The sequence below is a fragment of the Grus americana genome, chromosome Z (genome assembly GCF_028858705.1).
Source record: "Grus americana isolate bGruAme1 chromosome Z, bGruAme1.mat, whole genome shotgun sequence".
Taxonomy (NCBI): domain Eukaryota; kingdom Metazoa; phylum Chordata; class Aves; order Gruiformes; family Gruidae; genus Grus; species Grus americana.
Window position 1 is genome coordinate 485,178 of NC_072891.1, and position 20,957 is coordinate 506,134.

The window sequence follows — 20,957 nt, forward strand, 5'->3', positions numbered from 1 at the left end:
TATTCAGTGACCCTTATTCTGCAACATGCCACAGGAAAGAAAAGAATATCCTCACAGGCATGGAGTTATTTTTCCAGCTCTTTCATCCCCTTCCCATATCAAGTCTTTACCAAGAGCAAACAGGTTTCATGGTGATTCCCCCTCCTCTTCAGCACCATTCAAACCCACCCCACAGTCTGGGAAAGAAGATCATAGGTTAAAGAGCACCAAGGAACAAGAAAGAGGAAAACGTAACACTGAAAATCACTTATTCCTGGGATGCTATGTCTACCAGTCTGATTTCAATGCAGCACCCAGCTGCTGAGCCTCATTTATGTGTTTCAGAGAGAATATCTTTTTGTTTTGTGCAGGTGGAAACAACATGAAATTTCCTACTGAAGAAAGCCCCAAAGCACACTGCGTGTTAGTAGCAATGGGAAACCATGGTTACTACCAGAGCAGAAAAGTAAAAGCGATATGGATTGCCCCATATCCTATAACGTCTTAAAGTGCAAAGTGTTGCCACATGTTACTACCGGACAGACACGTTTGCCAGCTTCCTTCCCAAAAGCACCAGGGCACACGAGGCAGCTGAGCTACCATAATTCACATTGCTGGAACAACCTAAGGGACAAGCAACATGCAGTGCTTGAGTTCACGTCCTGACTAGTGCTTTCCAGAACAGCTGAGATCGCTATGAACATCTACGTTAAAAGCAACAGAAACTGCTAAGTTCTACTGAATTCCAAAAAGAGAGGGGTCCGAGAGTCACTCTCACTTAGGTATCTACCTTTGCAAAACTGTAAATCTTACAGATGATAAAGTCCCCCAAAACAGGTGAAGGAAGACCTCCTCACCTAACACTGTTTCCCCAACATCAGACATTTTTAAGATTTGGCTGGACAGAGCGCGAAGTCATCTTGTCTAGACTGTGCTTTTGCCAAGAAAGGTTGGACCAGAGGATCCTTGAGGTCCCTTCCAACCGGGTATTCTGTGATTCTATGATTCTAATGTAAATTTCTAATGATAAATTATATGGCAGATCCCAAATAACATTAACTTCAGTGTTCTAAGCTGTCCCAGTGGAAGTCTTTAAACCTGTCTCTCTGAAACCTCAAACATCATGCCAAGTGCAACTGCAAATACTCTGCAAAAGACACAACTGTATTTTACACTCTGTTAGTCTCAGTGTTAACAAAATAAACTGAAGAAATGTCAGGTGACAAAAGCAAACAAATCACTATAGCCAGTGACGTTACCCCTATTCCAATAACTAAGGATTGGATCTTCAGTTATTTCAGAAAAAAACCCACATACTGGTTATCTCAGAATTCAATGTAAATTTCTAACCAGAAATGTATACTTTAGCAGTATCAATTTGAGAGATGTCTTGTCATAACCAGCCATAGAAAGTTTTGTGTTTGACTCGATTCTATACAAACACAGGCAAAATAAAGAAAGTAGAACACTACTCAGTAACTTCTACCCTCAGCTCAGTACCTTCAGCTCTTTGGGGCTGTGTCAGGTATATCAGAACAGCCACTCATGCCTGTTCTTTGTCATCTGCATTGTGCGGAATAATTAATGAAGAATTAATTATTCACATTGCACAACACATAACATCTTTTAAACCTTGACTTACAACAGCCACAGAGGACATAGATGAAGACAAACTAAAAATTCACAAAATAAATGACATTTCTATTATGTTTAAATTTTAAGGAAAGCAGCAGAAGGAAAACTTTCTCGCTATTTATCCCAAGTACAGGAGATAGCAAGTTCTGTACCAAAGCACTATCCATTAAGAGACTTGAACAATTGACCTCTACAGCAGGAGGGGAACTTGGCAACAAGGGTTGGGTTTAATGAATTAAATTCCCCAGTGATTACTGTGTCAACAACGGAATGAAAACTGCCAGTTATGCAAACACCTCACAGAAAGCAGGTGGCCGTTGTTGTTTCCAATGAGTAGCAGTCACCGACATCCTACAGGTTAGGCAGTGATGTGCAGCCACATCCTTTGCTGATGCTGGCCAACACCGTTCACATCAGCCACGTAAACACCTAAGTGGCACGTGCACTGTTAAAGGCCACAAATCTTTGGAGTCATTAGTAGGGGGAAGGCCAAAACTGTTACACGACATGAACATTATTCAATCAGCCTTCCCCCCCGCCCCGTCTGATAGATAAACATCTATCTCCATTGTTTCTCCTTGAAATAACTGATTTCATTCTTTTCTTTCCTACGTGAAAATTGAAGAGGTTGTGATCTTCAGGGTCAGGGTGCTCTCTCAGCCACTGCCCCTGGCGAGCCAGCCTTTAAGGAATGCTACCGAAGGTATGGCAACACAACTACGTGCAAGTCTCCACCCCCCAGAAAAGGACACATATCATGTGTGTATTGCCCAGAACTCAAATTTCATTTATTACTCCTACAAAATCCTACCTTACTCTTCACCCAACTGCATGAGGTAAGTCTGAACTTCCATCTGTATGAGCAGCCCCTTCCCAAGGGCTTTCTCCCAGAAATGCAGGAGATGTATACTTTTGAACAGAACTTACCTCTGATCTGAAGAAAGATTTTACTTTTTTATCCCCAAGTGCAGACACAGCTACAACTTCAAGACAGCATGCATTTGTATTTCCAAGATAGTTTCCAAGACCGCAGTTTAATAAACATTTTTCTAGATCTCAAGTGAGCAGGAACCATAGGTTGCCAAAAGTTCCCAGAAACCAACATTCATGAGTGCCACAGGAAGTCTGCTTAATTAACCAGGAATTTCTACTAAACAACTGAGAGCACCCCACTGAATACCACGCCAGTGAAAATAAGTATAACCCAGCCCAGCGACATGGCGATTAGGATCGTCCTTTTGTCAGTCCCACACCAGCTCTCCAGTCTCCCTCCAGCCCCAGCAGCCGACTCTGATCCTCCACACGAAGCCGCATGTCCAGCCTGGTGCGAGGCCTAAACCGAGCACAGTACAGGTGCTGGTGGCACCCAGCACCCAGCGACTGATGTCGTTGATAAAACGAGAACTCCCGTATGCAAATGGGTGACTGATTCAGCCTCCAGCCGCCCTGCAAGGCCTTGTGCCAGGCAGGACGCCCACGCGCTGCCGCCCCTACACACAACCGCTTACGGCAAACTAGAGCCTTCGGTTTTAACCACAGATCTTTGCCTTTTATTATAAAAATGCATCAAAAGCTACGTCAAATGTGTTATTACGTTCACAAAGCAGTTAAAAAAAGGGCCAAACCTTCGTGTGCAGGTGCTGTGAATCTGCAAATACAGTCACACATGCACCTGTGGGAGACAAAAGCAACTTGTGCACCTTTGTGTGCAATGTGCACTCATGTTTTTTATTTCAGCCCAGTTTATTTTTTTCAGTGTTTAGCCTTGTTCTGAAGACCAAATGATTAATTTCCTCAGAGACTTTTCTCAGGCTCCAATTTCTAGGGTATTGGAGTATTTCACAAGCATTAATCAATCCTGCCCCCTAACACCTGTGGCAACCGAGGGCTGGCATTTTTCCACATTTTACAATTGGTTATCCAAGACACCAAAAAGAAAAAAAATCACCAACAAAAAACCCCATACAGTGATTTTCTGCGCTGCTTCTCCCACCTTGATGTTCACAGGGCTGTCTCCCTCACTCTCTGTCTGTTCCGTGCCCATGTTCGTTCTCACACACACCTTTCCAGAGGCGCCTCCAGCCTCGCTGACACTCAGCTGTGCCCAGGTGCCTGCAGAACTGGCTGGAACCAGCCGGAACCTGCCGGAACCTGCCGGAACCAGCACTGGGCAGCCCCGGGCTCCCCTCAGAGAGGTGCCTGCTGCCAGCACCTGGGCACCGACACCCTGCGTGCCGACACACTTGAAATCCAGTTTTTGAAGAGTACTTAGTATTCTGCAGCATTCTATGACTACATTAATGTTGCTTTTGCAGGCAGATGAAAGCTGTTTTTGTACTCTGAGCCATACAAATATCAACTACAGTTTGCATCAGCTCTGACACTTGTGACACAACATGACGAGCAGACTCTGTCAACGAAACTCAACAAAAAATGATCACCTTCCCCATTTGCCACCCAAAAAGAAGGCCGACGACTTTCAGGTGGGTTAGTGAGCTGAAGTGGCTCAGCAGGCAGCCCACCCACCACAGACCGGGTGCAGGAGCGGCATGCCTAGGGCTGCGGCGAGCAGGCAGAGACAGATGTTTCCAAGATGGAGAGCTGCAGCCTGGGGGCACGTTTCCACTTCTCACCACCATCCTGCTCAGAAACAGTGGGTTACAGGGGACTGGAGCGGGCCTGTCAGGTTCACCTCAGAGACATAAGGCCACAGGCACCCCCTCCATCTCACGACAGGACTTTAGGTACTAAGTATTCACCCTGCTTGCAATCACATCCAAAAACCACACATAAAGCGTACAGGGTTAAGTGAACTCGTGCCGTTAGAGGAACCAACGGGCCCATGCTTTAGGATGTTCAGAAAAGGCATGGCTTTCATCAAGTCTTCACCCAGCGGAGACTGAGGAGATGCCACCCGCTGCCTGTCCCAGCCAGTTCCCATCACGTCCCAGCTGGGACCAGCTGCCCCCCACCCCACACCTGAAATCTTGCAATGCACAAGGCACCTTTAGTAACAGAAATAGCACTTTTAGTAACAGAAACACACTTAACAGCTACATTCTGTATGCTAGAACATAAGGAAAAAAATCAAGCCAAGAAAATTCTTCCTTATTTTAGGGATGATAGGAAATTTGCCATGAGTCATCACCTAAGATTAAGTTCTTAGTTACAGAGACAGTTATTTGTCATAAGAACATGTTTATTAAGATGGATTTCAGAAAAGCTTGTGTGTACAGGGGTTACTGGTTGCCTGTCAAAGCTCTGCAGCTACGTCTGTAAAAGAGAAAGCAGCTGCTTTCAAATAAGGCAAAGGGAGGCTGCAGACATGAACCAGTGAAGCACAGCTTAAAGAACGCTAATCAAGAACTGCTGAGAGGGGGAGTTCAGTTTTGTTCTTGTGTGCTATTACTCACTGTTGCAATGAGGGTTTGATGAGATTCACCATCACACTTTCCATCTTATTGAACTCCTCCTTCCGGCAAAGGAGGTGCCGGGGAAGACGGTGGCAGGGCTAACATGAGCGACTTCCCCACAGAACAGTTTCACATCACTCTACAGCATCCCACTCAGTAAATACTTACAAATCTCATCAGACATACAACTAAGTGCTACAATTAAGAAGTGATCTTTTAAAATGGTTAGTTTTCCAACTCTGGTCACATAGGTCAACATTATCTCTCAAATACAGAACTCCTGAATAAGCCCAGTTCTTTGTTTTATTTCTACTTTGTAGATATTTATAAAATTTGTATAAATTTATAGAACATTCACATGCAACACAGCATGTTAAAAGCCACAGAGTTTGCTGTGTTAATAATGAGCATTGGGTAGAGAAGTAAGTGACTGAGCAGCATTTTAATTGCACCAACAAAAGGCACAAGTGAACATCCAAACTACGAGGCAGACAAAGCAGAATGAAGCCCTGTCACTTCACACCAGCTCTAACAATCAAACATAGTCACTATTGAAATACCTCTGACTATCTGCTCAGTGAACCGATGAGGAAAAGGACACGGGGTCCTGGTGGACACCGAGCTGGCCGTAAGCCACAAGGAAGGCGAACGGTGTCCTGGGCAGGTTGAGGGAGGTGATCCTTCTTCCCCTGGAGAAGATAAAGCTCGACGACCTCAGCCACGTGTATAAAAATACCTGACGGGAAGGGCTGAAGATGAGCCAGACCCTTCTCCATGGTGCCCTGAGACAGGACAAGAGGCAACGGGCACAAACAGAAACACATGAAATTCCCCCTGAATACAAGAAATCTCTTTTAACTGGGAGGGTGGTCAGACACTGGAACAGACTGCCCGAGGCTGTGGAGGCTCGGTCTGTGTGGATACTCAAACCCAAACTGCACGCAATCCTGCTAACCTGTTCCCACTGCTTGAGCAGGAGATGGATGGAGTCGAGTCTGCCAGAGCCTCCTCCAACCTCAACTGCTCTGATTCTCACAGACTGAGCAGAAAGGTTTAGCGGCCTCTCATGTCAGTGTTCGGTTTTGCACCTCAGAGTTGAGAAACGTCTCACAGCTCTGTTAGAAACTCTCATTTTAAGAGAAATGCACCCCTGTTTTCAGGGACCCTGCTCAATGACGTAGCCATTAACTACAGGATTGCTCTGTACTAATAAATTGGAATCAGCTCCTGAAAACCGACCTCAGTCTTGGGTTTCCATTTCAAAATACAAGTTACAGGAAACAAACTTTTAAATGAAATCTAAAGCTTTTCAAACTATAAGACGATTCTTAAAATCCAGATATGGTGGAAGTTATGCATTAGAGTTGTGCTCATTTCTATGGTAAAGTCTACAAGTACAGATAAAAGATATTAAATGTTACCAGAATAACATTTTTATCTTCTGACAATCTGTAAACAATAGTGCAATATTTAATACCATCGCAGGCTTAAAAATATATGATGTTTAATTGCATTATATTATTGATCTATTTCTGCATCAATTTATTCATATTCATTTTCAATTAAAGTATTATATATTTATTCACAAAATAGTAGCTCTAGAGCAGCACTTCCACATATCTACTTCAAGCCCTTTACAAAGGAACCCAAAATTGCAATCCTCTTCATACTGTTTGGAAGCGCAAGGAATAGGAGAGCCAAACCTCGGTCATCCACCTGGAGCCTTTTGCTGAAAATTTAGCACTATGTTTCCTGATAGGTATTATTGAAATTTCTTCCAATTTACCTTCTATTAGTAAAACAGTTCAAGAACTTATTTTATTTACTTCTCAGAACAAAAACAGCAGCATCTTGGTTTTCTGTAGCCCAGAAACCGGTAACCTGATAGAACTGCCGCTTCGTAGACACATAACCAACACCAAAACCAGGATAGCTTTACCTAGGATAGGGAAAAGGAGAAAGGAAAGAGGGGCTTTTTCTCATAATTTTGCCTCACCCTCTCCTTAGGTATGACTGTTACACCCAGTCACCAGGGCTACGTACAGGCACACACTTACACACTCTGCAGTTCTAGTAAGTCTACTAAAAAAAGGAACCAGGAGTTACGTCTGCCACCCTGTCCCTAACTCACCCCATGATGATTTCATAGCGAAGCCCTAAGAATACAGAAAGTCTGAACATTTCTTGGCAGTGTGTCGAAAATAAAGCTTCAGGCTGAGAGTGCACATCACTTTCCTCCCCCAGTAGTGGAACAGTATCTATGGAGCAATAATACATGAATGCCCTGGGGGGGTGGACAGACATACGGACACGACCAAACAGGCTTCAAAGTAAGATGAAGTGGCAGCTGTGCAGTCACACAGGCAACAACCATGCAGGCTCACCGACGGTATGAAGCGGACAATGGTTACTTGGACAGTCTGGGTCCACGACCCCATTCAGAAGAGCACTTTGTGGACCCAGCAGCAAGGCTGGTGACTCTACTTCTCAGCAGGGCTCTTGCCTTGCAGAGAGGGCAGCTCCCTCCACCTCTGGGACGTCTGCTGATCTGCCTACAGAGGGCAAGTTAAGGGCTGGCTTGTGCACCACAGTGCTATGGGTGACCAGCCCAGGAGTCTTCTGGGGCATAAACAGAGAAATGAGTAGTTGCAGTATCCTGGTTAAATTTGCATTAAAAACCAAATCAATTTAGAGGGCAAATCCACAATTCATTATCTCCAAAAACACAGACAGAGGTAGTTGGGTGGATACTTTCCCTTCTCTCAGGTAGCACTGACAGGCATGAAACAACAAATTCCATGCCACTACATTCAAGCTCCTTGAGATACTGTTTTTCAAATTATTTCAAAAATGGAGCCCAGGATTAGGACAGGCTGAGATGCATTTACATCCTGCTTTTTACGCCCACAAAGAGTAACTGGGATACATGAAAGTCTCTGGATAGACTCATCTTGACTGAAATCTATCCTCTGCAAATATTAAACCTGCAACAGGATTTCCATCAAGGGGAGCAAGGAGGAAAACAACTCAGACAACTCATTGTCACTGACAATGACAAATGCGTGTAGAAGCTGTTGTCTTTTAATGCACATCAGAAGCACTTACTGCAACAGAAACTATACGGGCCAGCAGCAAAATCGCAAAAATAATAAAACCCACCCACAACTGAACAAAACTAACCACCAAGTTATACCTGCTCCAGTTACTCACAGAGAAGTCAGGAAAAAAATGCTAGTGCTAAAGCAGTTATTTTTGGACATGTCTGCATTTCTCTCCACTTTCTTCTCTGCACATTTGCCCACAGTGCAGTGGCTCCCGCTGCCCAGAGCTTCCTACAGACCTCGACCTCCACCTCTGCAGCTCCCGCGCCTTACTGCGGCCACAGCCCCCTCAAACCATTGCCCGGGGCTGGCTGCCCCCAGCCCTGCTCCCCTGACTCCATGCTGGGGAGAAGGCCCTCGCCACGGCACCCCAGACTGTCTCGAATCGAGAATTGAGGAAAACACCTCAAGAGAGACCGGCTGCCATTCACCGGGATGAGCTCACCTTTCACCCACAGCTATCGCTACACCAGGCAGCACACGCAGCGATGGAGAGGGTCCCCGACATCAGGCAGCCATGGTCCTCCTGTCCTTCCCATTGCAGCCAGGTGATCCGCCACATCCATGAGCTACCAAGCAGCTTTAATCATGGCTGACTGTCAGCCAAACCATCTCCCCAAACCAACGTGCAGTCCTGCTTGTCCTTCTGCAAGCAAGCAGGTCCATGCCAGCAGGACACAGCAAGCGGAAGCAGGACTGGAGCAGCCGCTGCTGAAGTCAGCTTAAACTGCCTCGAGTGTGTGCCTACTGATGCAAGAGCCGGCCCTCTTCAAAGCTACAAAAATCACTGTTTAATTGCATCAACATGTGTTGCTCGCCAGCAATTAACTGTTTGAACTCGTTATCAGCAGTACTGGCCACACATGTGTACCTGGCTGCTCCGAGCCAATGGCAGCACTGAACTGCTGCAGTTGCATGAGAAATGCTTCTAGCAACTTCATCCGTTGTGGCGTGGTTATGAGGTGTCACAATCTCCTCACGTCAATAAAAAAAATAACTGCTGAGCTACCAAAACGTGCAAAGTGTTCTTCTAAGTTTTCTCAGGGCAAAAAGCATTGTTTCCAGCACTTGTATTCCCTATTTCACTGGCCTCACCTGCCATAAAGCCTGGAGCACATTCTTAACCACAAATGATGATTTTATTTACATATTTACTTTTACCAGCGAGGTGAAGATTTGGACAACTGCAAGAGGGGCAAGCAAGCGGTTGGGACAAAAGGTAAAGCTGCAGGGAAAGAGTACTGTCTGGGGCGGCACAGGGGCCCTCACACCACCTTCCCCACCGCCTGGGGTTGCTGCTGCCCCAGCTGTCCCATCCTGGGGACATCCATGCCAGCGCAACAAACGGCACCAGAGCGCGTGATGGGACACGTATCAGCACAGGCCCCTTTGGCTATTAGCTACGCATCTGCAAGCTTCACCACCAAGAAAGAGTTTTACGATGGCCAACACAGCTGAAGTACAGTAATCAAAACCTTGTTTAAAAATTTAACAGATTATTGAGAGCACCAGACCTCACGAAGCAATCACTGACAGTAGCTAACAGCCTCAGACGATCGAGAGCAGTGGATTCAAAGAAAGTAGGGTGACATGGTCAAAGCAGCAAGTTAGGGAAATCGGTCCTTCTGCAACGAACAAATCAGTGGATACCAACCCATGCAAGAGAAACGGGATGTGGAAGTAGTCGAGATGTGTGACGGTGAGAGCCAAGGAGGGCTCCAACTTATTAATTTATGCTAAAGAAATGCGCAAACTTCACAGCACGGACATGTGGTCACAACGATGCAGGCCTGTGACACAGGCAGTGATGCTGCTGTGAAGAGAGAAGTGTGAGGCAGCACAGGGCTCAGGTCCGAGGGCGAGGAATCGTTTCGGGGAAGTTCGAGCTGAAGGCCGGATATCCACAAGGGATCCAAACCAAAATCACGGCATGTATCTTGAACAAGAGAGGCAAGACCCGCACCAACGTTTAGACTCACGCGTTATCAGCGCAGACACTGCTGAATTTGTTGCAGATGGGAAAATGAGTATGGAAAAGGGAAAAGTCCAGGAAACCAACAGGCCCAGAAACAGATTCTTGTGTTTCACCAGCTGGTAGGAATATACCGAATCCATAGCTCTATACGCAAAAAAAATAAGCTATTTGGCAGCAATACCACTTCCTAGCCACGACTCCAGTCTCGTGGCCTGCTGACTGCCTTCCTGCGAAACTTCATCCTGCTCTGTTTCCTAGGGCCTCCTCCATACCCCAGGGAAGTGGAGGGCAGACCTTGGAAAGGGACAGGATGGGAAGTAAGAGTCACAGAGCCTTCAGCTGGTCCTTCGTGCTTCAGAGCAAAGTGCCCAGGAAGGTCAGTTAGCAGGATCAAGCTGAGCAGCATGGAAGGAGGGAATCCCCAACCATCCCGCTCTCCGAAAGGTCTAATCGTACCTCTGTATGAGCAGCGTTACCATCCTGTTTGGCATCAAGAGCTGTGGACCCTTCACACCCGCGCGGCATTTCTCCTTTCTGGTTCTATTCGCCGTGTTCTGAATCGCACAGGGAGAGGTACCGAGCACCCTAAAGATAATACCTGCTATCAACAGCATTTGACTTCAGTAAGCTGCAGTGTTTAATGGAAAGGCTTAAGCAAAGGTTTTAAAAGTTAATGATTGAGCAGCAACTTTATTTTGCAATGTCAGATGCAAAGTTTCCCCTCACAAGATGCTTTAGTGTTTTCTTCTTCTAAGGCAATGTCTGCCTGCCTTTTACGCAGCCCCACAGAGTAGCATATGATTATGAGACAAGTGGGTTTTTTAAAAAATGAAATGCCTGCCCTCATGTTGTTTCTTTAATAAAAATTATTTTTACTACTTCTTCAAAAAACAGGAAAATTCTCCTTTTTGAAAGGAAAGAGAAATATTGAATTGCAACAGATCATTCTGAATTTACAGGAGTGAAGTTTCACTGGCACTTCAGTGAAAAGCTGACAGAGTGGTAGAACATCTTCAACTCATTTGGGAGATCTGCGGAGCTTGAAGAGACACCAACGTAACATAAGCACTAATTCTCATTAAAAAAAGATTGAAAATAGAATAAGAGCTGTTTGAAATCTAAAAGGCCAGACATCCTTAAATGTATATGGACAGTCCCAGCCCTGAAAGTTCAGGGCAGAAAGAAATACTTCACACACAGAACAACTCCACAAAGAAAGCTTCTCCAAGCCTGACTGGCAGCTGTCCTGGGTAAGCCAGCTGGACCTCTGTAATAAAATACCACCGATGGCTGCCGTACGCTTCCTGCAACTACAAGGTGAAGACATAGCTGTAGGCTCACACTGATGAGCAGAGTAGCAATGTTTATGTTCATTCACCAGAGGAGAAACAATACAATTGTTCTAGTTCAAATGAAGTAGAAATAAATACACAATGTGTCCTGGGAAACTGTCAGATATGGGCAGTCTTTCAGCTAGAAGTTATGAGACATTACTAAGTTTAGGAGAAAAATTAAACTATATAAAAAGTAGAAGCTGCTGATCATTTCAATCCGTTCTGCTTAATGATTTCATGTGATCAGTAGAAGAAGAAGAAAAGACACAAGTTCTACCTCAAATATTTAAGACCCAGAGGTTTTCCTTCGAAGATTTTGTCCACATGTCCCTTTTTCATTGAGGGATATCAGATCCAGGTGCACTGGTAGACCAGAGTGGATAGCCAGGTGGGATATGTGGAAAAACTGAGTGGCTGAATTCCTTTTCCAAACAATGAGAAGCATTTTACATTGTCGTATCTGTACACAGAAACTTTTCTACTGAGCAATTATCTGATGAAAATGATGTTTGACTATGACATGATAAACTTCAGGAATTATTACTAAGTCCTCTTACTCATCAGCAAGACTGCATACTCGAATAAGCAGTATTTCTCCTTTTACACCCACTGAAATGTATACCCAGTGCGTCCTTCCTGAAGAACATAATACGTATAAATGGATAAAACCCTGCTGGTTATGGTGAAAACCGTGAAAGCCTGATTTCTGCCAAAGCCGTCGAAGTGCCAGTTTGTGGTAAAAGCTGCAGAAATTCTCTGGTGCCCTCTGCTGCCAGCTACCAAAAGTGAACCGGCCCTGCAGCTGGCTGCTGGCACGCACCCTGCATGGGACTCACTGCCCAGCCGCTCTGCATAAAATTAAAGCCACTGTGCCAATTTAATGAATAAACTGATCCGCCGTATGCTCACACTCAGCAGCCTAAAACTCCTTCCTTTCACTCACCTGTACAAGGCAAAATCAACAGTAGGGTTTCATAAGTAAAAGTACCTATTATCTGACGTATTTCTTCTGAGCAGGCTTTAATCTCTTCTGCTAGCACCACCCTCTATATCCGCTAGTTACACGTTTCGGGCAAGTCTTTGTTTCGCTGTCCCTTCAAGTGCTTTGTTGAAGTAGAGCCCAAAACATTTTCTGTGGCCGTAGTCTGAGATCACGCGCCTGGAACTCCTGGCCGGCTCTGCCATCGCTGCTGCTGCTCCGGCCAGGCTGTGGGTCGCTGTCCCCTGCTGTCACACTGTGGGACCGGGCTGTAAAGCCGGTCACCCTAGGAGCTGCTGCAGGTGAAGTGACGGTGCAAGGTCAGACGACGGCGTGGGGCTGAAGGAGCCGCCGGAGCAGACAGACAGGAACTTGGGCTTTCTGTTCCCCACAAATCCAGACTGCAGCGTCCTTACCTTTCTCCAGCACCACCACCACCAATGTCTTGAGGGAAACAACACCAGTGAGGGGTCTGCCCCAGGACTACCCGAAACCACGAATATTTGAGCATCTCTCTTGCAAATCTCTCAGGAGAAGCTTAACAAGGTGAAAAGTACAAGGGGACTTATGGAACAGTGGGAGTGAGAAGGAAGGAGACAGCTCCGGCTCTTGCAGTTCCCAGGGTTATATATTGCATATACCAAGGCTGTACTTCCACTGACACCTTCTCCTTTCAGAAAACCACCACCGCTGCCTCCATTTGGTCCAGTCCTCCCTTCCAGGCGGGCATGCACACCTGCCTGAGAGGCCACACTGCATGAGTGCATTTCGACATGTGCCCAAGGCTGCTCTGGTGACCCGGTAGCTTTTATTTAAGCATATGGGTTTACGAGGTAAGGCACAAGCAGTGCGTACTAGCTGAAGTTAAGTAGTGCAGGTGCTACCTTGTCAAAGATACTGCTTTCTCAGGACATCCCCACCATCTCGTATCTTACTGTCAGCCTCTGAACTTGTTTTGCATTTTTGTTTTGTTTTGGTGTGGGATTTTCTGTGTTTGTTTTGTTGGGTTTTTTTACTCCTTTGCCTTCCAAAGTGCAGCTCAGTTTAGATGTAATGAAGCTCTCAACTGGTTTCTTTCCCTTCCCCTTACTCTGTAAATAACATGTTCATTTCTACTATACTAGAACAATTTTCATTTGTTCATTGCAAATCAAGCTGCCATTTAGAATGTATTGCCAGCAAACTTCCCCCCTCCAATACAATGCTATAACCAACAGCCATGTGTGGAATCATTCATCATTTAAAGAAAAGTAAAGACAGTGGTAATAGGAACCCATCACAGTTTCATCCAAATGCCTACTAGAGCACTCATTCAAGTTTGCAAGAACAGTAAGTCTTATTTAAGTCTTATTTTTGCTGAAGAACCATAACACATCAAGATTTTCTAGTGAAATTTGACTTGTATTGCCCGGCGCTCCCTCGAAACACAGCAAGTGCATGGCAAACGAGAATTAAATAGCTACAGCGTGCACAAAACAGAGGCAGAGTGCAAGCATACTACTCTCTGGGTAAGACTAAACACTTCTGTTTATCGATGGCATTGCACAAAACTCAAAAAGTAAAAGGTCTGTATTGCTTTGAATATTCCATTTCTCAAAGCCTTAAACCAGCAGAAAAGTGGTTTTCTACACTTTTTTCCCCCAACCAGAAAAAGGAAGAAGAAACACAGCATGAACTCTATCCTACTTGAGCAAGTGCCATCTAGTCAAGTGGTGTTGTAGAAGTCGGTCATTTGGGAGGTTTGCAATGCAGAACTCCTCCAGAACTCCAAGCCAGGGGACACGCGGTATTTTCACTCTGCAGTAGATGCCATTCTCCACTACTGAAACATTTCTCCAAAAATTACTTCTACGAATCTAGCTAATGTAACATTTTACTGAGTAAGATTTTTGTCTAATAGAAATGGATTTTGACATCAGCATTAGGCCCATCACAAAAAATTATTTAAGAGTTTGTGTTTTGTCTATTTTTACATACAGTAAGTAATTATAAAGGAAAAAAAGTTACAGATAAAACCTTTCCCGCTTGAGCTGTGTACTGAAGAGCCAGCAAAGCAAGTGTTCCTGCTCGCTCGGACAGCACTTGTGAAGCACTGAAGAGGCAGATTATTATGAGCCAGATTGTTTTTAAAAATTGTCTGGTTAATTTTTGAGAGCAACTCACTTCAATTAATTTGTCTGTGCTTGACAAAGGAGATATCAGTATGAGAAGGAGAACAGGCTGTTTTTAAAACCCAGTTCCAAGGTAGCCCACTCGCTAGGGGGGATAGTTCCAAGGGTATTCTGTCACCGGAATTTTTCCGTTAGTTAAAACAGGATATAGTATAACTCAAATTGGACCAGAAATAGTGATAATGGACTTAAAATAATAGCTAAAAGGTAAGCATCTGCTATCTTTGTCACCTGCAAGGCATATTCAGTCACACGTGCTCTCCTTCCATTGCCAACCCACAGTAAGAGAAGACACATGAAGTGAAGCAGTCGGCCACGTTTCGAGTAGCCTTGCTCTCAACAGGGGCACACAGTGTGCCTCGCAATGCCGCCAGAAGCCTGGAGCCTGCGTGACCCGGCACGAACACCACTACCGCTAGTTGCCGACCTTAGACGCAGGAAGCGGAGCAGGAGAGAGGTTTGCATCTCGCCTGCACCATCCAGGCTGCAGCCTTTTCAGAGAAGAGCAGGTAAAAGCAATAAACCCAGAGGCAACCCATAATAAGCTACCATGTCATTAGAAGTGTAGCTTCCAGTTAATGAAAAACGTCCACAACTTTAACTGAAAAGCGCTTTACCTTTTCCAACTTCCAGCCAGCCACAATTTCCAGTTACTTCATGACTTAGAAGGCAAAAGCAGCACGTAAGAAATTCATCAGGCATACCCATTTACTGTAGGCACACAATCCTTCCTTCCTTTCTTCCCAAACCCGTTAGTTTAAGAACATCCACGCCATAGGGGCTTACGTCACACAACCAGTAACAACTGGAAGACATTTTCTCCTCGTTTATACATATGCATTCACCTTTATTGCTTGTGAGTGCATTTGTGTGTATACACAGAAACTGTATTTAGAAGAAGTGTGTCACCACTGTGCCAAGCAACCCAAGAGCCACCCAGTGCTATCTTCATAAGTGCTGTATTTTACATATTTATATTTTTTAAAAGTGGAAAAAAACCCAATCAAACACCCACGTCCACACTGGATGTACCTTCAGGGAAAGATATAAACTCGTCCGCTAAGGCAGACTGTGCTCAGCAAATCGACTGAGTTAGTAGAGAAGTACTTCTACCTAGATTTCAGTAATATGTAAAGACAGGAGAGGAAATTTCATTCTCTATTCCAAAGTTCTCTAGGCAGTGACTGCATGTGCGTGCAGTGACTTGCACAGGGCAGCCTCAGCCATGATGATACTCATAGCATCATTCCTAATATGTGAGTAAAAACAAAACAGTAATAAATAATAATCGTTCAGTATGTTGCATAACTAAGATTAATTACATCATAATTTACATAATTACATACAAGAATACAAATACTAGCTGAATTCATTAAGACATTATATTTAAGAAATTGAGAGGGAATTAAAAGGAAAAATGTAAAATAATAATGTATCTATTATAATACAGCACATGGCTGGTGGTAAATATATGTGCCAATGCACTAGACAGCAACAAGATTGTAATGTGTCTTTCAGAGTTAAGCATGCAAAGCTAATACTAAATGCACAAAATTCCAGTTTGCAATATCTGTTAGCCATCAGTATATATCAAAGACTTGTAATTTACAGATCAAATGGTAAAACAGGGTGTAGATGTAAGTTTTTATAATGACTAGCCACTTACGTCCACCTCAACTAAAACTGTAGATGAAATTCATCACGTTTAACCACTAGCTCGGGTTGCTCATCGCTATTATTTCATTCTACATCATAGTACACTTTGTGTCACCGTAACCATAATTCTATACATTTCTGAACTCTTATATATCATTAGTTACTATCTAAATGATTTCATAAGCCAAATCCAAAAAAGCAAAATCAAAAGCATTGAGTTTTCTTTATTGTTACAGTCTTCAGAAGAGAAATACTCGTTTCTCCAGTGCTCCACACTGGTAAGAAACTTTCCTTGGATTTAATCAGGCAAGAAACAGCTTTCAGACTCTGCAAGCCTACAGGCAGTGTTTTATGATGGTAAAGTTGATTAAAATTGGTAACAAAAACCCACTGAGATGCAAAACATGATGTCTGCCTTGTAGTTAATCTTTCACAGTTACATGGTAACTTACTATTCTGCCCCAGTATGAAGCCCTGTGTGACTCTACCACCAAGGCACAGCAGCTGCTGGGGCCGTAACTTTGCAATTCTAACATGTTTTCAAATGACTTTAGATTAACTCATTCTAAAGTGTGTAACTATCTAAAATATTTAGCAGTCACTTCACCTTCTTTCTCCCAAAAAGGACATAAAGATTAGGAATTTGTCCTCAACACTTGATTTAATTTCTGAAAAGAGTGAAAAAAAGTATTTGTCCATAATCCAGAAGTGCCGGTTAGGAAGGACGTGCAGAAATCCTAATGTTTCATAGCACGCGGGATACCACGAGCGTGTTAAAATCCTCGGACCGTGCTGCTGTGCCTTTGGGTGCTGCCCCTTTGCTGTGACAGCGGCAAACACACAATTCAACCCTGTAAGTCAACCCTGTCCAAACCTACCCTGGGATGAATCACAAGGCATTTTCCTCTGCTCTCAAGTGTTTATTTTTCAAAGCAGGGCCTATTTATCAGCACACTTCCAAAGCCGGAGCCCGCTCATTGTGCGGAGCTGCCTCAGAGCTCCGCTCCCGTGCCTCCCGCGGGCCGTCCTCGCTGACACACACCCACAGCCCAGCGTTTCCCGCCGTCCCGGCACCGTCCGTGCAGGAGGGACGAACGCCGGAGAAGACGCCGCAGCGCTGGGCTGCTGCTCCACCCGCGCGTCCCGGGGCAGAGGCCACCTCCCGCGCAGCATGGCAGCAGCGCTGGCGCCCAGGGAAATCCAGCCCCGAGCCCGCTGCCTGCGTGGCCCTGGGGCCGGGAGGATGCTTGGGAGTCGCCTCCCAGGGGCAGGAAGGGAGTTTTGGGGCAGGCAGTCTCCAACTGCTGCAGGTAAGAACAGGAATGAGGGAAGCAAGACGATTTAGGGGGAGGCCGGCTGCTGCGAGGGACATCTGTCACAAGCACGGAGAGCAGGTTCAGGAGAGCAAGAGCAGAGCCTGGCTGTTCCTCCTGGTGCTGGCTGCACCAAGGGACGTTCTGCACCTACCCAGGGGATCCTCAGCACAGCCACTTGTCCTTCCACCCTTCGCTGTGCCTGCTGACAACGGTCCCGGTGACCACGCGCCGCCCAGCAGGCAGCACCCGCGGCATTTACAGATTCAAACGATTTACTTTGACATCAGATGTTAGCCTCTGGCTGTGTGCTAGAAGTCACGCCATCATGAAAATCAACGTGAAAGATTTGTGATCTCATGGAAATTATTTAAGGGAGAGGGAAACAACAGAGTGTCAGGGTCTACGTCCACGCCAAGAAGAGAAAACACACACAGAGGATTAGTTATTGCTATTTTTTAGAGATCCTGAACATGCACTACACAGGAAAAAGCCTATGTGCACAGTTCTAACACCCGTAAAGTTTCCTTACCCTCTTGCTTAGGTCAAACATTACGTGCTCCTCCTCCACCACCCCAAATGAGAATTTAATCAAGTACTCCATACTGATCCTCAACAGAGCTGTTAATGGGATAGTTATTACACAACACACACTCAACAGCTCTGTTAGAATGATACTATCTGTAGCATACTTAAGGTTCAAGCAGCATGAAATGTTAGTATCTCAGCAAGGTATGCGAGGCCCCTAAAACAAACAGAAAAATTAAATTGGAACTTTAGCAAAAAAAACTTTCTGAAAGCTTGCCAACACAGCAGTACAAGCATTTCGCTAAGTTTGTAACGTGATGCTGTTAGTCTCGACATTTATTAGAGAACTGTTTCAGACAAAGTTAAAAACATAAGTTGGGAATATGTTTTTAACTCTCTGGTTTTCTGCGAATCCTACTGACTTGAGACCGATTTATTTAAATATTTAAGGGCCACATCGATAGAACCGAGTTCAAATTTTACTTAGATTTAACTTTATGCATTTTGAAAGATAAAAGATATTTTTTCAATTTATCAATTCCTTTTGAACACGGCATCTTAAATATTTACAAAAGTTCTATGAGAAGTATGGCTGAAGGAGATACTACAATGCCAGGGATTCTGCTGCAAAGTTTTCAGTGTATCCTTTAACAAATAAAACGAACGCTAAACAGATTCCCACCTCTCTCAGATTACTTCTCTGCATTTGCCACGCACTTCAATATTTATATAAAGTTCCCCTTAATGAGCAGATTCAATATTCCAACCACTAGCTTTGCTTTTTTCAAAAGAAGTGGTAAAATTTAAAGCTCTGGAAATAATGCAGAAACAAAATCCAGCCAATTAAATATATCAAGTAAATTAAAACTCTGTAATCGTATGAAAAGGCCAAATTAAAGGTGATCTAGAAAAAGCAAAGTTAGCTCATAAATACAGCAATTCTCGGGCTAGCATTTACAATAGAAATCTGGTGTTCTCTGTGCCTTAGTCCCATCTCTTCTCTAGAATTTGCTCCTCCTCTCTTTGGTACTGCAGCATCTCAACGCCAACTGCAGGAGCCTGAGGTAGATGCTGATGTCGTGAGCAGGCAGTAGTACTCCTATAGTGTGACCCAGCGACACTATTAACAGTACTACCTTGGGTCTCCTCAGCAAGCGCTACGTGTCCGACTACATCTACATATGAGCTGCTTCTTTTGTTGCTTGTGGTCAGCATCAAAAGCTGTTCTTCAGAATAGCAAATTTGGGCAAAGAAAATAAAAAAGCTTTGTCTTACCATATTCTGCACACAGCTACCAAAGGAACGTTTGTTGCAAATTTCACAAAAAAAATTAAAGTTGATTAAACTTTTAATTGGTGCTTTCATGTAGTTCCGAGCTAGATATGCAAGCTAATGAACAATTTGTAAGCATCATTAAAGAAATACAGGAAAATCCACAGGGAAGCTCATTTATACATTAAGAAATTAGTCATTTCAATAGCAGCTAAATTGGATAACACTAATTTCAAACTTCTAAAAAACTTGTAAGTAGATTGGAGCATTTGCAGTAAAGAATTTCCTCACACTTAGGCTTGAAATAGCAAGAATGTCAAACCTGAATTAACCTTCAGAAAAAAAAAATTAATGCTTTCCGGTCTGTTTTGGCTTCAGAACCAGCTTTTCCTCCAATTACTACCTGATTCGATGCTTTAAGTCACTGCACAGCAAGCCTAGACTGGGAGAAAAGCTATTCCTACACCTGTGACTAATTCTTTCAAAACAAAAGACTTGAGAACAAAGTGACTGTATCTGTATCTTTCCATTTGACTGTTTCAAACCTGTTTTCTTGTTTGACAATTGTTATTTTGGCCAAAGACCAGAGCAAACTATGGTCTGTTTGCCCCATCTTTTGATATGCGGATGAACAGGGAAGCAATGATATGAAGACTGCCTTAGCCACTCCAAAAAACTTCTCTTTTCTCTCTCAAGTCCCCAGTTTAAAACTCATGGTGGTTCACGGCTCAACTGGAATTAAAACCTGGACTTACCATAGCCTAAAAGAAAAGCACTAAGTCAGCACGGGTCACTCTGAACTCTTTTCTAATCAGTACTTACACCTGGCCTTCTCGCAGCACAGGCTGAACAGGAGAAAATGCTTTTTTTGCCGTTTTCTCTACAAGGTGGTCTCAATGATTCCTACGAGTCCCTTCCAACTTGAGATATTCTATGATTCTAAGGTACCATCCTCAGGAACTGCAACAGTGGCACCTGGGTAAGTCTGAGACCAAGCCAACTCAGTCTGGCTACCAAGTCAGACTTTGACACCTGGCACCAGAGAGACTGGTCCTGAAAGCCAGCAGGGAAAGCAGAGCTTCTTCAAAAAGCTGGAGAGGGACTGGTGACAAGGGCAGGGAGTGACAGGCCAAGGGGAATGGCCTGAAGCTGCAGGAGGGGAGATGGAGATGGGATGTGAGGCAGAAATCCTTCCCTGTGAGGGTGCTGAGGCCCTGGCACAGGGTGCCCAGAGAAGCTGTGGCTGCCCCTGGCTCCCTGGCAGTGGTCAAGGCCAGGTTGGATGGGGCTTTGGGCAACCTGGGCTAGTGGAGGGGGTCCCTGCCCATGGCAGGGGTGGCACTGGGTGGGCTGGGAGGTCCCTTCCAACCCAAACCAGTCTGGGATTCTAAGACAGAGGGTACTGCTGGCTTTTGGTCATTCTTGCATTCTGTGAGGCATTTTAGGTAATGCCAAATACTGCCCAAGTTTGAGCTGCTCCTCGCACACTCACAGAACTAAGGCAGACGGTGAACTTGGGAATGGCTTCCTGCGGTGGGAGAGGGCATGAACAGCCGCTGCTGTGATTAATGGCTTTCTTGCCAACACACAGTCCGTAATTT

The 20,957-nt window shown here is 44.6% G+C and overlaps 1 protein-coding gene across 7 annotated transcripts in view; it reads right to left on the bottom strand.

Annotated features, from left to right (window-relative positions):
• The window catches only part of NEDD4L (NEDD4 like E3 ubiquitin protein ligase), a 181,326-nt gene that overhangs the window by 122,900 nt on the left and 37,469 nt on the right, over nucleotides 1-20,957 (bottom strand). The window contains exon 1 of one of the 7 annotated variants that reach the window (XM_054811256.1): nucleotides 8,574-8,767. The exons of the other annotated variants lie outside the window; for them this stretch is intronic. The gene's annotated coding sequence lies outside the window, so the exon portion shown is untranslated. Of the gene's footprint in view, nucleotides 1-8,573; nucleotides 8,768-20,957 lie in introns of those variants that run through there. 7 annotated transcript variants of the gene reach the window in all.